We start from the raw sequence: 13,055 nt of genomic DNA, 5'->3' as shown, positions 1-13,055 counted from the left end.
TTCATCAAGCATAGCACGAGCCATTTGTTGGATTGTTCTGTTCATTCTTTCAACAACTCCATTTTGCTGAGGCGTTCTAGCTGTAGAGAATTCTCTCCTTATCCCATGTTCATCACAGAAATCGAAAAATTCATTTGAAGTAAATTCCCCACCTCTGTCAGATCTGAGGCACTTAATTTTGTGACCTGATTCATTTTCAGCCAAGGCTTTGAAGGTTTTGAATTTTTCGAATGCTTCATCTTTGTGCTTCATAAGACCTAACCAAACAAACCTGGAGAAATCGTCAATAAATAATATCAAGTATTCCTCTCCTCTAGGTGTTCTTTTTCTGAATGGTCCACATACATCTGTATGTACTAGCTCAAGAGGCATGCTGGCTGATCCTTCTTTCTCTGGAAAGTTAGTTCTGGTTTGTTTTCCAAACTGACATGATCTGCATATGGTGTTGTCAGGAATTTTGATATCTGGAAGATCGCGAACTGCCTGATATTTGCAAGCTTTCCTTAATTGTGAGAAGCTTAGATGTCCCAACCTTCGATGCCATAACCAGTGCTATTCATTCTTGCTTAGATAGCATTGTTGTTGTCCTTCATCAAATATGTATAGATTATTTGGAGTTCTCTTTCCTTTGAGAACTGTTTTACCTGTATCAAGATCACGAACAAGGCATCCATTTGATCTGAATATAACCTCGGTTCTTTGATCACACATCTGGCTGACACTTAGTAGATTATGCTTCAATCCATCAACAAACAAAACATTTCCAGCCTTAACATCTTCTTTTAAAGGAGCAATACCTTTTCCTTTTATAGTTGCAGGAGTATCATTTCCAAAAGAGACTTTCTTTCCCTTTTCTAAATTAGAATAAGACTCAAGTTTTTCTTTATCACCTGTCATATGCTTCGAACATCCACTGTCAATGTACCATAGATTTTCTTGTCCTTCTGCATAAAATGCTATCCCACATCTTTCTATTTGAGGTTCCTTTATTCTCCATGTTTTGGCGTCTGAGGCTTGTTCCTTTTTCTGCTCTTGTACCTTTCTTTCCGGAAACCTGCTTCTGCATTCAAAGTCTTTATGTCCAAAATTATTGCAAATAGAACATTCAACTTCATTTTCAAGGGCTGAAAAGTTGTTATAGGTCCTTTTTGTAATCCCTGTCATACTTCTTTGTTTTTGAGCTTCTCTAGTCATGATTGTTTTATACGCAACACATTGAGCTGCTTTGTGACCAAAGTTATGGCAAGAAAAGCATTGTCCATTGAAGAAGCTTCTGCGATTATTGGATCTACCAGCCAACTGATTGTAATTTCTATTTTCATCTATTCTTGAACCAAATTGAGAAGATTTTACCTGTGGCTGGTTGTGGCTTTTGTTCACCCTTAAGCTGGATTGTCCCTGATAGTTTCTGCTTGACATTTGTCCCTGCTTTACCTGATGATCTTCCTTGTGCTCCTGCTCATTTCTTCTTGCTGCATCAAGATAACTTTTTGAAGTGGATGCTTGAGAAGTTTCTCCATTATAGCCCAAACCTGTCTTATTTAGTGGAGACCGCTGCACACTGATAATCTCATCCAAAGTTTCAGATCCTTTGACAAACTTGAGATTAATAGTTTTTGTTTTCTCAATTTCTTTTCTAAGACCAACAATTTCACCTTCTAATTTTTCAAGATGTTTTTCCTTTTCATCAATTTGGAATTGTAGAGTATCAATAATCATGTTCTTTTCTTCTATGCATCTCTTGAGTCTAGTAATTTCATCATAAAGGTTATCCACATCTACAGCATCCTCATAATCATCATCTTCAAATGCCATTAACAACCTATATTTATTACCTTGTTCATCTTCATCACTGTTTGATAAGCCATCACTATCTTCATGGGTGTAGTAGCTTTTCTTATTTGCGCTTTGTTTCTTGTTCCATCTAACTGGTTCCTTTCCTTTATCCTTATAAGAGCATTTTGCAGCATAATGACCTACTCTTCCACAAGCAAAGCATTTGAAAGGTAGCTTACCTCTGAACCTTCCAGAACCTCTTTGAAGATTTCTGACAAAATTTGATTCTTCTTCCTCTTCTTCTGGATCATGGCTTGCTTCATAGTAATCTTCTTTGCCTGATGCTTTAAAAGCAGCCTCCCTTCTGTCTGATGGTCCTCCCTTTCTCATTTCATAAGCAGTTAGAATTCCATGTAGCTGAGACATAGTAAGAACACGGAGATTTTCTTTTTCTTCTATTGCAGATACTTTGGATTCAAACTTGGGGGATAATGATCTTAGAATCTTTTGAACTACTAGAGACTCCTTTACTTCTTCACCCAAATTTTTCATACAATTTACAATCTCATCTACCCGAAGAAAATAATTAGCCACACTTTCATCATTATACATCTTGAGAGTCTCATATTGAATTCTGAGAGTTTGAAGTTTGGCTTGTTTTACCTGTTCATCTCCTTCATAGCTTGTGATCATTTTGTCCCATATTTCTTTTGCTGATTTGAAATGCATTACCTTCATGAATTCTGTTTGGGATATACTTCCTAATAGAGTACTGACTGCTTTTGCATTTGTTTCATACTTCTTTTTCTCAGCTGGATCTGTAGGAGTAGCTGAAGGAAAAGCATAGCCTGTTTCTACAATGTCCCAAACTTCAGTACCAAGAGATTGAAGATATGCAGTAACTCTTACCTTCCAATAATTGAAGTTTGTCCCATCAAAAACTAGTGGCCTGATTGATGCTTCTCTCTCGTAGTTGCTCATGATGAACGATCTACCTTCAAGCGATCAAGCTTTTCTGAAGGACCTGCTCTGATACCAATTGTTGGAAATAATACTGAGAGGGGGGTGAATCAGTATTATCAAGCAATTTACCAAATCTTCCTTATTTGATCTTTTGAATTATTCTTGCATATCAGTACCATAAATAATGAGCATGAATAAAGAAAATAGACAGTCACACCAAAGAACACAAGATGTAAGGTGGAAACCCAATGCGGGAGAAAAACCACCTGCTGCAATATGTCTCTATCTTCTTTCAAGAAATTCTTTTTACAATGATTTTGTACTGGTGCAGTCCTTTACCAGCACGCAGGCTGCAACCTGCAGAGAGCTACAACTCTCTCTCGTTTTCCAGTCTCTCCTGGAAGGGAGCTACAACCCCCTACTTCATTTCATGAAGAATCAAAAGATCAACAAGTATACAACAGATACAGTCCACTACAGATATCAGATCAGTAATTACAGAAATAACCCAGAACACCTTATGAACAGAAATATACAGTCAACAGATCATCTTAAGACAGGGACGCATATTTTCTTTCTGTGACCTGCGACTGGACGCAGTCAACCTTCCACTGTTCTGCGTGCCGACGCACTGTTCCTCTATGCTTTGCTGCGACCGGCGCACCCAAAAACACTATCGCGCCGCGTCTTTTGCTTCAGAGACGCACCCAATAACACAGTCGCGCCGCGTCCTTTGCCTCAGAGACGCACCTGAGCCTTTACTGTACTGCGTCCCGGCGCACTTTCCCTTCACTGAACCTGCGTCCCTTCAGATATAAAAGATATGAGGACTTCAGAACCAACCCAAACACTCAGATCCACAGATCTGATCATGCGCCATAGAGATCACAGTCCATTAGAAGATTCGCCCTCATAGATCTGGACTAGATCTCACCAAAAGATATTCAACCAAGATCATACCTAATCCAAATGAACTCCTTTGCTTTATATAGGCAAGCTTCTCCCCAAAACATGGAACAAAACCACGAGCCGACACCATAGAAACACAAAACCGTCGGCTAGATACCACACAAGAAACCCCCACGTGCTTTTCTCTGCCTTGAAATGTGTGCACTGGGCGGACGCACCTCCTGAACGGCTGGCCTGCGTCCCTGGACGCGGGTTCTGTATGGTATACCTGCGGGGACGCACTTGCTGAACATATTTCCTGCGTCCTTCTTGATTTATCACCTGAATGGGTTTGCCATCAAGGACAACACCTGAATCATAATGCCAACAAGGGTTGAATACATGAGAAAAAGGGTGGTTTCAACCATATCTAAACTAAGAACATGAATATAGGCAGTGGAAAAACTTGCCTCTAAAACCAAGGAAACCAATTCATTCAGTTCAAAACCACCTTTGACTCGATGTATATATCCTATTAAGTGTTTTACATCCATAATTACATAAAATTACATCATTTATCATGATACTTTCACCAAGAGAGCAAGAAAAATTCAACTACAGAGAAAACTAGGTGAAATCTGGAAAATAAGGCAAAACTAGCAAATTTCCTCCTATGCGCAGCGCCACTGATCCTATGCGCAACGCTTTTTCAAGGCTGATTTTGGAATGCTTCCCAGAGTTCAAATCAGGTGCAGGATAGCTCGTTGGAAAGCTTGGTGAGTCTACTTTCTGGAACAACTTGAATTTCTAAATTTGGAGTCCATTTGCTCCTCCAAAAATGGAATCTCCCAAGACTGCTTCCTATGTGGCAAAAAAGTGGCAGAGAGGGCACTTTTTGGGTGTTTTTGGTCCTTTTGGAGACCTAGAACTTGTCCAAAATTCTAAACCATTTCTAAGCATGCATATTTTTCCCTGCTGATTCCAAAAATATAAACTTTTTTGCAAAAGGATGCCCCCAAAAAAAGCGCAGTGCCGGTGGCGTTGCGCACCTGCTGAAAAAACCTATTTTTTACTTTAAAAATTTCAAAAATGACAAAAATTGCTCCAAATTTCTTGAAATTTAGCATGAGTGATCCTTGTTAGGTTCTTTTCTAGGCCAATGATGCTTCAGCCAAGATCTTGAGTTCATCTTGCTCTTTTTTTCTCCTCAAAGCTCTTTTTAGCTTGGCCTTCAACCTCTTCACCCTTGTTTTGCAAATTTTGTTCCAGGTTAGGTAGTGATAGGCCATATGGCACAAAATTTTCTTCTCTTTGTTGGCTTTCTCAAGCGTTGTCTCAAGGTGAATGTTCACCCTCTCCAACCATGATTCTCGGTCAGCTTCAATTTCTTGCTCAAGGGAGGTCATCTTGATTTTTCTCTTCTTTGACATTTGCCTATTTTCCCTAATCATTTGTAGCTCCATAATAGTTTGCTTATCTTCCAGTTGCTTGTTTTCCTGCTCAAGATAGTTGATGATCCATTTGGCCCTCTGAAGGTTAAGTGATAAGGCTTGTATTTCAGCTTCCTTCTCTTTGATAATCATGTCCTTGAGTCTTGAGCTTTGAGAGCCTAAATCAGTGACGTCTTCCTCAATCAAAATAAAATCTTTGTCTTGCCCTTCAGGAAGGACCTCCTCATGCATCTTTTGTTTCCCTTCATCCTTGCTCTTTGACTGCCATTCAACCTGTATAGCTGGAGAAGAAGGCAAAGCCCCTTTCACCCCCAGTGAAGATAACATTTGCCTGTGGTCTGGTGAATAAAACGAGACCCCTTCCACCCCTGGTGGAGATAGTACTTTCTTGGCAGCAGCAAAAAGCCTCCTGGTGCCTCTCTCATAGGTGACAAACACCGACACACCTATAGTTTCAGTTTCATGAACATCTAGCTGTCTTGATGGCCTTCCTTGCTCTTGAGGCACTGATGGAATCACTTGAGGGCCTTTGAAAATATCATGGGCAATAAAGGTATCCCATGGTATGTTCAGCAAGCTTAGCTGATGCAAAACAACAATTTTAATCAGTGAGAAGTGGTAAATGTTGTTGAATTGCTGAGGAAAAGGTTTCCTTTGCACATAGAGAGCCATCTTCTCAATATTCCTGCATATAAAGTATGGGAGGTTCATCATCCTCACTCTTGTGAAATGCATCAACAATCTGACATGATATGTATATAAGCGGGAAAACCTTCCTTCACAGGTGAAATACTTGATGATGATTTTCATGAGGGGAGCATAAATGTTTTGCAAGTATTTGAAAGGAAAAACCCTACTGATTTGCCTGTGATATCCAGCCTTAATGTAAGGCTCATAATGTTCTCTGCCCACATGCTGTCCCTTATTCCACTGTTCACCTACATTAGGGATGCCTGTTGCTGCTGCAATGGTATCAGGTGTCAAGGTGAAAGAGAAACCAGCAAGGTTCACCTGGCCATTGTGAAGATGAAGAGCAAACAGCCTAGCAAGCTCATGATGATATTTCACCCTCTCTACCATTTCACAAAACTAATAACAAGACTGATGTTTAAAGCATGTTACAGCAAGAGACAAACAAGTAATTCTGTAAGAGTAGTGGGCTCCTCCCGGATGATCTTTCCTCCTTTGTATGGCTTTCTAGGTACATGAGCCTCTCTGGAAGAATCACTAAGAGTTTCCTCTTCCCTCTCACAGTCAGAATCTATCTCCATGCTTATGAATTTGAAGTGAAAGCAGGTGAGTATGAGGAGATTTTAAAATATGAGGTGAGTAGCGTATATAGGAAGTGAATAGTAGGAGGAGGTGTTTCTTTTTGGGAAATGTGGGGAGTGAATAGTATTATGAATGTGGAATGAGGGGTTAATAATGAAGTGGATGTAGTGAAGGAATAGGATGTGGGAATTAGGGTTTGGGAATAGGGTATAGGGCTAGGGTTTGGTAAATGGGAGTGGGGTTTAGGGAGTGAATGTTAATGATTTTGGGAGAGGGAATGGGATTTTAGGGAAAATAGATTAAGGGAATAGAAACAACAGAAAGCAAGTACCCTTGCAAATCTATGAGATAGTTTGGAGGATAGCTAGGGTTTATGTTAGCAATTTAGCTAGGGTTTTGCTTAAAGGAAACCAAAAACACCCAAGATACCAAACACAACTTTCCTGAGCAAGGAGGAATGCTTTACTTACTTGGAACAAGCTTTAATTTGATTTTTAGGAGGCTTGGATGAGTTTTGAAGTTTTTCTGGCTTTTGGAACAGGTGCGCAGCATGGAGGAACAGGTGCATAGCGCCAGACCAAAATGTAGTGGAAAACCTGCAACAGGTGTGCAGCGCCAGCAAGATGACAAAATTTTTCCTCTGTTTTTGCCCTCTTTCTTCATGTTGGTTTTAACCCCGTACAGAAATTACCTGCATACGAATTCTAAAACACAAAAAATAAATAATGCGAGAGCAGAACACATAAAACACATATACACAGAGATTTCCCCTTGGATCCCAAAACTGGGACCACCAGCTTGATTTTTCATTTTGTTCCTTTCAATGTTACAATACATATTTATACATGCCGAAGCATCCAATACCATGGACCAAAAACCATCGCGTCCAAAAAACATGTGCGAAAATCATGCACAAAACCATAGGTGGGTTTGCCCAACCTAACATAGGGTCCAAAACCAAAATTTTCCTGGGCGCTGCCCTAGACCCCATAAAGTGGGGTTACGAGTGCCCTTCAAACGCCCTGTTAACTATGTGGAAAGAATATAACACAACCCAACATTCTCCCACTTGTTGTTTTCTTTCCACGGGGGGCCATAAGAGAGTTTAGTCATTTTTCTAGCCCTGAAATGCCCATTGTCTCTCTACACCAAGAGAACTTCTCAGAGCTCATAGATTTTGTCAATGCATCTACAGTATTCTTCAAAGTGTCCACCTTCACCAGCAACACCTTTTTGTCTTCTATCATATTCCTCACAAAGTGATACTGAACATCAATGTGCTCTGTCTTTGAATGATATGTTGGGTTCTTTGCCAAGAAAATTGCACTTTGGCTGTCACAGTCTATCCTTATAGCTTCCTGTTCTAACCCCATACTTGAACACAATCTCTACAACCAAACTGCTTCCTTGCTTTCATGAGTGGCTGCCATGTATTCTGCCTCTGTAGTTGACAGTGCCACTACAGATTGTTTCTTACTCATCTAGCTGACTGCACCTCCAAATAGGTTAAACACATACCCACTTGTAGATCTTCTCTGATCTTGATCTCCAGCCCAGTCTACATCAACAAAGTCATGAATATCCAACACTCAGTCCAATCCTGGTCTTCCTTGGTAGCACAAACCATAATCACTAGTGCCCGGCAAATACCTAAAAACACGCTTCACTGCTATCCAGTGCTCCTTCCCTAGTTTTGACATAAACCTGCTCAATACTCCCACTGCATGTGCAATGTCTGGTCTAGTACAAACCATTGCATACATCAGGCTACCGACTGCGCTTACATATGTAACACAGGACATGTCCTCTTCCTCTTCTTGTGTCTTGGGACACACCTCACACCTACAGGAATAGGAACCTTCACCGGTTTACTATCCTGCATATTAAACCTCTGCAGTATTGTCTCGATATACTTCCTCTGGTTTAACCAGAGCTTCCTCTTTGCCCGATCTCTTTTAACTTCCATGCCCAAAATATAGTTTGCAACACCAAGATCTTTCATGTCGAATTTGGAGGACAATTGGGTTTTCAAATCCTAGATAACTTCTTTGTCATTTCCAACCAGCAACATATCATCCACATACAAGACCAGATAAATAACACGGTCACCAATTAATTTAAAATACACACAATGATCTACTTTGCTTTTGGTGAAGCCAAGTCCTCGTATAAACGTATCAAATTTCTGATACCACATCCTTGGTGACTATTTTAACCCATACAAAGACTTCTTTAACTTGCATGCCAGTTCTTTCTTACCCTTCACCGCAAAGCCTTCAGGTTGCTTCGTGTAGATCTCCTCTTCCAGATCCCCGTGAAGAAATGCTATCTTCACATCCATTTGTTCTACCTCAAAATCAAAAGCAGCAGTAATAGATAAAAGTAATCTAATAGAAGCCACCTTAGCAACAGGAGAAAAAATATCACCAAAATCAATTACCGAAACCTGGGAATAACCTTTTGCTACCAACCGAGCTTTGTATTTCTCCACTTTTCCTTATGCATTTGTCTTCTTTTTGAACACCCATTTACTGCCAATGGGTTTCCTTCCAACTGGCAACTCCACCAGATCCCAAGCATCATTTTTGTGCAAAGATGCCATTTCATCAACCATGGCCTCTTTCTAGAGTTTTCCATCCTCTGAATCCGCTGCTTCCTTCACAGTTCTGGGATCATCATCAATAACAGACAAAGCAAAATTTGAATAGAAAATAGATGGACTATACCTTTCTGGATGCCTTCTTTCTCGAACTGATCTTCTCACAGCCAGAGTTTGTGGCTCTTCATCTTCTGATTTCTCCTCTGCTGTAGAGTCTAATTCTTCCTCCTTTAGCTCAAACTCTATCTTCTCAGGTTCCTTTGGTTGGACTTCATGTTTAATAACATCTCTCACCTCTCTAAACACCACATCTTCGCTGTGCATAACCTTCCTTGTTACTGGGTTCCAAAGCTTATAACCCTTTAAACCATCCTTATGCCCAATAAAGATGCACTTTTCAGATTTACTATCCAACTTTGTTCTTTTCTCCTTTGGAACATGTACATATGAATCACATCCAAATACCCTCAGATGTGAAAGAGAGGGTTTCTTACTAGTCCATACCTCTTATGGAGTCTTATCCTCCAACGTTGATGAAGGTGACCTGTTGACCAGGTAACATGCAGTATCCACCGCCTCTGTCCAGAATTCCTGTCCTAACCCGGCACCACTGAGCATGCTTCTTGCCCTTTCCATCAACGTCTTGTTCATTCTTTCTGCAACTCCATTTTGCTGAGGTGTATATGGAGTAGTATTATGTTGTGCTATACCACACTTCTTGCAGAATTTTTCAAATTCCTTACTGCAAAACTCTCCACCATTATCTGTCCTCGACACCTTTATCTTCTTCTCTGTCTGGTTTTCCACCAGAGCCTTGAATTCTTTAAACCTACCAAAGACTTCAAATTTCTTCTTAAGGAAATATATCCATGTATTCCTTGAGAAGTCATATATAAATGATACATAGTACACAAACTTACCCAGTGATAGAAGCTTCACAGGTCCAAACACATCACTGTGCACAAGCTCTAATATATATTTCGTCCTCTTACCACCAGAGGGGCAACTCACCTGATTTTGCTTCCCATATACACAGTTTTCACAGAAATCAAAATCCAGAGAGCTATTACTCATACCTTCTACCATACCTTTACCATGAAGTATTCGAAGGCCCTTCTCTCCAATATGTCCAAGCCTTTGATGCCACAACATGGTCTTTTCTCCAGAGACCACTAGATTTTCTGCTCCACTTTCAAGAACCATAGAACTGTTGCACCCATCAACAACAGTGCTACCTTGCAGCTTGTAAAGAGTTCCAATCTGAACTCTGTGCATCAATACTAGTGCTCCCCAAACCATCTTATAGGTATCCTTCTCGAACATTATTTTTACACCTGCATCATCCAACTTGCTTACATAAATCAGATTTCTAGCCAATGCAGGAATATGCAGAACACCCGGAAGTGTTCTAACCCTTCCACCTTGCAACTTCAATTTTACTTTTCCGTGACCAATGATTCTAGCCTTCCTATCATCCCCTAAGAAGACATCACCACCATCCTATTTCTCGTACTCGCAAAACCACTCTCTATGGGGAGTGAAGTGAAAGGATGCACCTGAGTCAATCAACCATGCCCCATGATCTACATGTGTATTTGAGGAAGCCAAGTACACATCTCCACCTTCATCTGAGGTGGTTTACGCCTCTACAGAAGGAGCATCATCAGATCCCTTTCCTTTATCAGGAGCTTTAGATTTACAGTCCCTTTTGAAGTGGCCTTCCTTTTCACATTTCCAGCACACTACCTTTACAGGTTTTCCTGGAGATTTAGATCTCCCTCTTGGTTTAGATCTCCCACTCGATGACTTATTTTTGTTTCTGTTTTGGGACCATCCTCATACAGACAGGGAATCACCATTTTGGCTCTCAATATTTTTCCGTCTCATCTCCTCCGTCAGCAAGGCTGAGACTATTTCATCAAACTACAAGGTAGTTACATTGCTACCTATTGCAATAACTAGACTACCCCACGAATCTGGTAGAGAACACAACAAACTGATGCACTTATCTTCATCTGAAATTTTAATATCAACAGATGCTAATTGACTTACCATATTATTAAATGCGTTCAGATGCTCTGTCACCGAGTCTCCATCTTTCATCCTTAGGTTATACAGCTTTTTCCGTAGGAACAGTTTATTCACCAGAGATTTAGATTGGTACAATGTCCCTAACTTGTCCCACAAAGCCTTTGTTGTAGCTTCCCCTGATACATTCAGCAATAAATCTGAGACACATAATCGTATTGTGCTCTTTTCCTTCCGATCCAAATTCTTCCATTCTTCATCGGACACTCCCATGGGTTTAGTACCTGGATCTACCGCGATCCACTGATCTTTATCCACCAACAGATCCTCCATCTTGAGTTTCCTTAACTCAAAACTCTGACCATTAAATTTCTCGATCTCTATCTTTCCACTACTCGCCATCTTCTTTCACCACCAGAATCGATCTCATAGATCTCCCACTGAACAGGGTCTACCATAGGCCTGAGCAAAACCCCTCAGCAACAAAGGCGTCCCCTTGAAGCCAAAACAACTATGATACCAAATGTAGGTTTTAACCCCGTACAGAAATTACCTGCATACGAATTTTAAAACAAAGAAAATAAATAATGTGAGAGCAGAACACATAAAACACATATGCACAGAGATTTTCCCTTGGATCCCAAAACTGGGACTACCAGCTTGATTTTTCATTTTGTTCCTTTCAATGTTACAATACATATTTATACATGCCAAAGCATCCAATACCATGAACCGAAAACCATCACGTCCAATACCATGGACCGAAAACCATCGCATCCAAACAACATGTGTGAAAATCATGCACAAAACCATAGGTGGGTCCGCCCAACCTAACATAGGTTCCAAAACCAAAATTTTCTGGGGCGCTGCCTCGGACCCCATAAAGTGGGGTTACGGGTGCCCTTCAAACCCCCTGTTAACTACGTGGAAAGAATATAACACAACCCAACACTTCAAAAACACAATTTTTCTCCCTTTGGAACTTTGAATTGCAACAATGAAGTATTAAACAAATGGATTAGCTTTTATATCCCTCTCTTTTAATTTTTCATTAACCGAACCCACTTTTCTAATGTTTTGCTAGCTTTTTCACAAATGCTCTGTTTCACTTACATTCTGACTTTTGCCTTTTTGCAGGTGGAATTTTACATTGATTTTTTTGAATGGCAGGAGTTTGACTTTGTCACCAGGTCACTAGGAACAACTTTTGGAACACTTATTACATATAGAAAAATTGAAATTACATGAAATTTGTACAATAATGGAAAAACTCTATTTTCACCTCAAAACAGAGTTTTGAGGTAAAAAAGAATTATTGAGCATAACATAAGTAAATTTATGATTTTATGAACTTATTTATCCTCCTCATGTGCCTTCTAACCTTTTTATTCAAATTTGATGACTGTGAGGACAAACCCTAAGACCTAGTGAGACTAAAACCTAAAATTGATTTTTATAAATGAACTGAAACAGAATGATAGTAAATGACTAAAAAACAAAATGTGTGAACAGATCAACAGGTGAATGTCATGAGGGAAATTGACATGAAACTGTAGAAATTTTGAATAATATGACACTTATTCACAGAGATTATCCTGATTATACACTATTGCGGAATGCATGCATAATACATAACCTCCTCTAAGTTGATCATCAATTTTGCGGAATTAAAAACAATGAAACATCAATCGCATGCGCACATTAACACAGTATGTAACCCGGGGAAACCATATAGCTGAAAACCCCACACTATCTGTATATTATAATGATTGAGAACATGTAACAATACATAGTACAATACTCCTCACAAGTACTCAGTACTATCTCCACCTGTTAGACACAAACTAGCTTAGATCTGAATCAATCACAGGTTCAAATCTCCTCCGCTGCTTGCCTGCCTCCACTACGCAATCCTGCATGAGAATGAATGAGTATGGCTGATCCAAACTCGTATTTCCCTTGGCTGAACCATGCAATACTCATTGGCAATACTCAATCCATTGATTGTGCAAATCTCATGCACAACTATAGTCACAACTGATAGCAATCTCAACCTCTTACACTTGTCTCCACTGAAC

This window comes from Pinus tabuliformis, chromosome 2_2 (genome assembly GCF_031772625.1).
Source record: "Pinus tabuliformis cultivar Carrire ecotype Pingquan chromosome 2_2, CPIR1, whole genome shotgun sequence".
In the NCBI taxonomy this organism is placed as follows: Eukaryota; Viridiplantae; Streptophyta; class Pinopsida; order Pinales; family Pinaceae; genus Pinus; species Pinus tabuliformis.
This window is presented reverse-complemented; position numbering follows the sequence as displayed.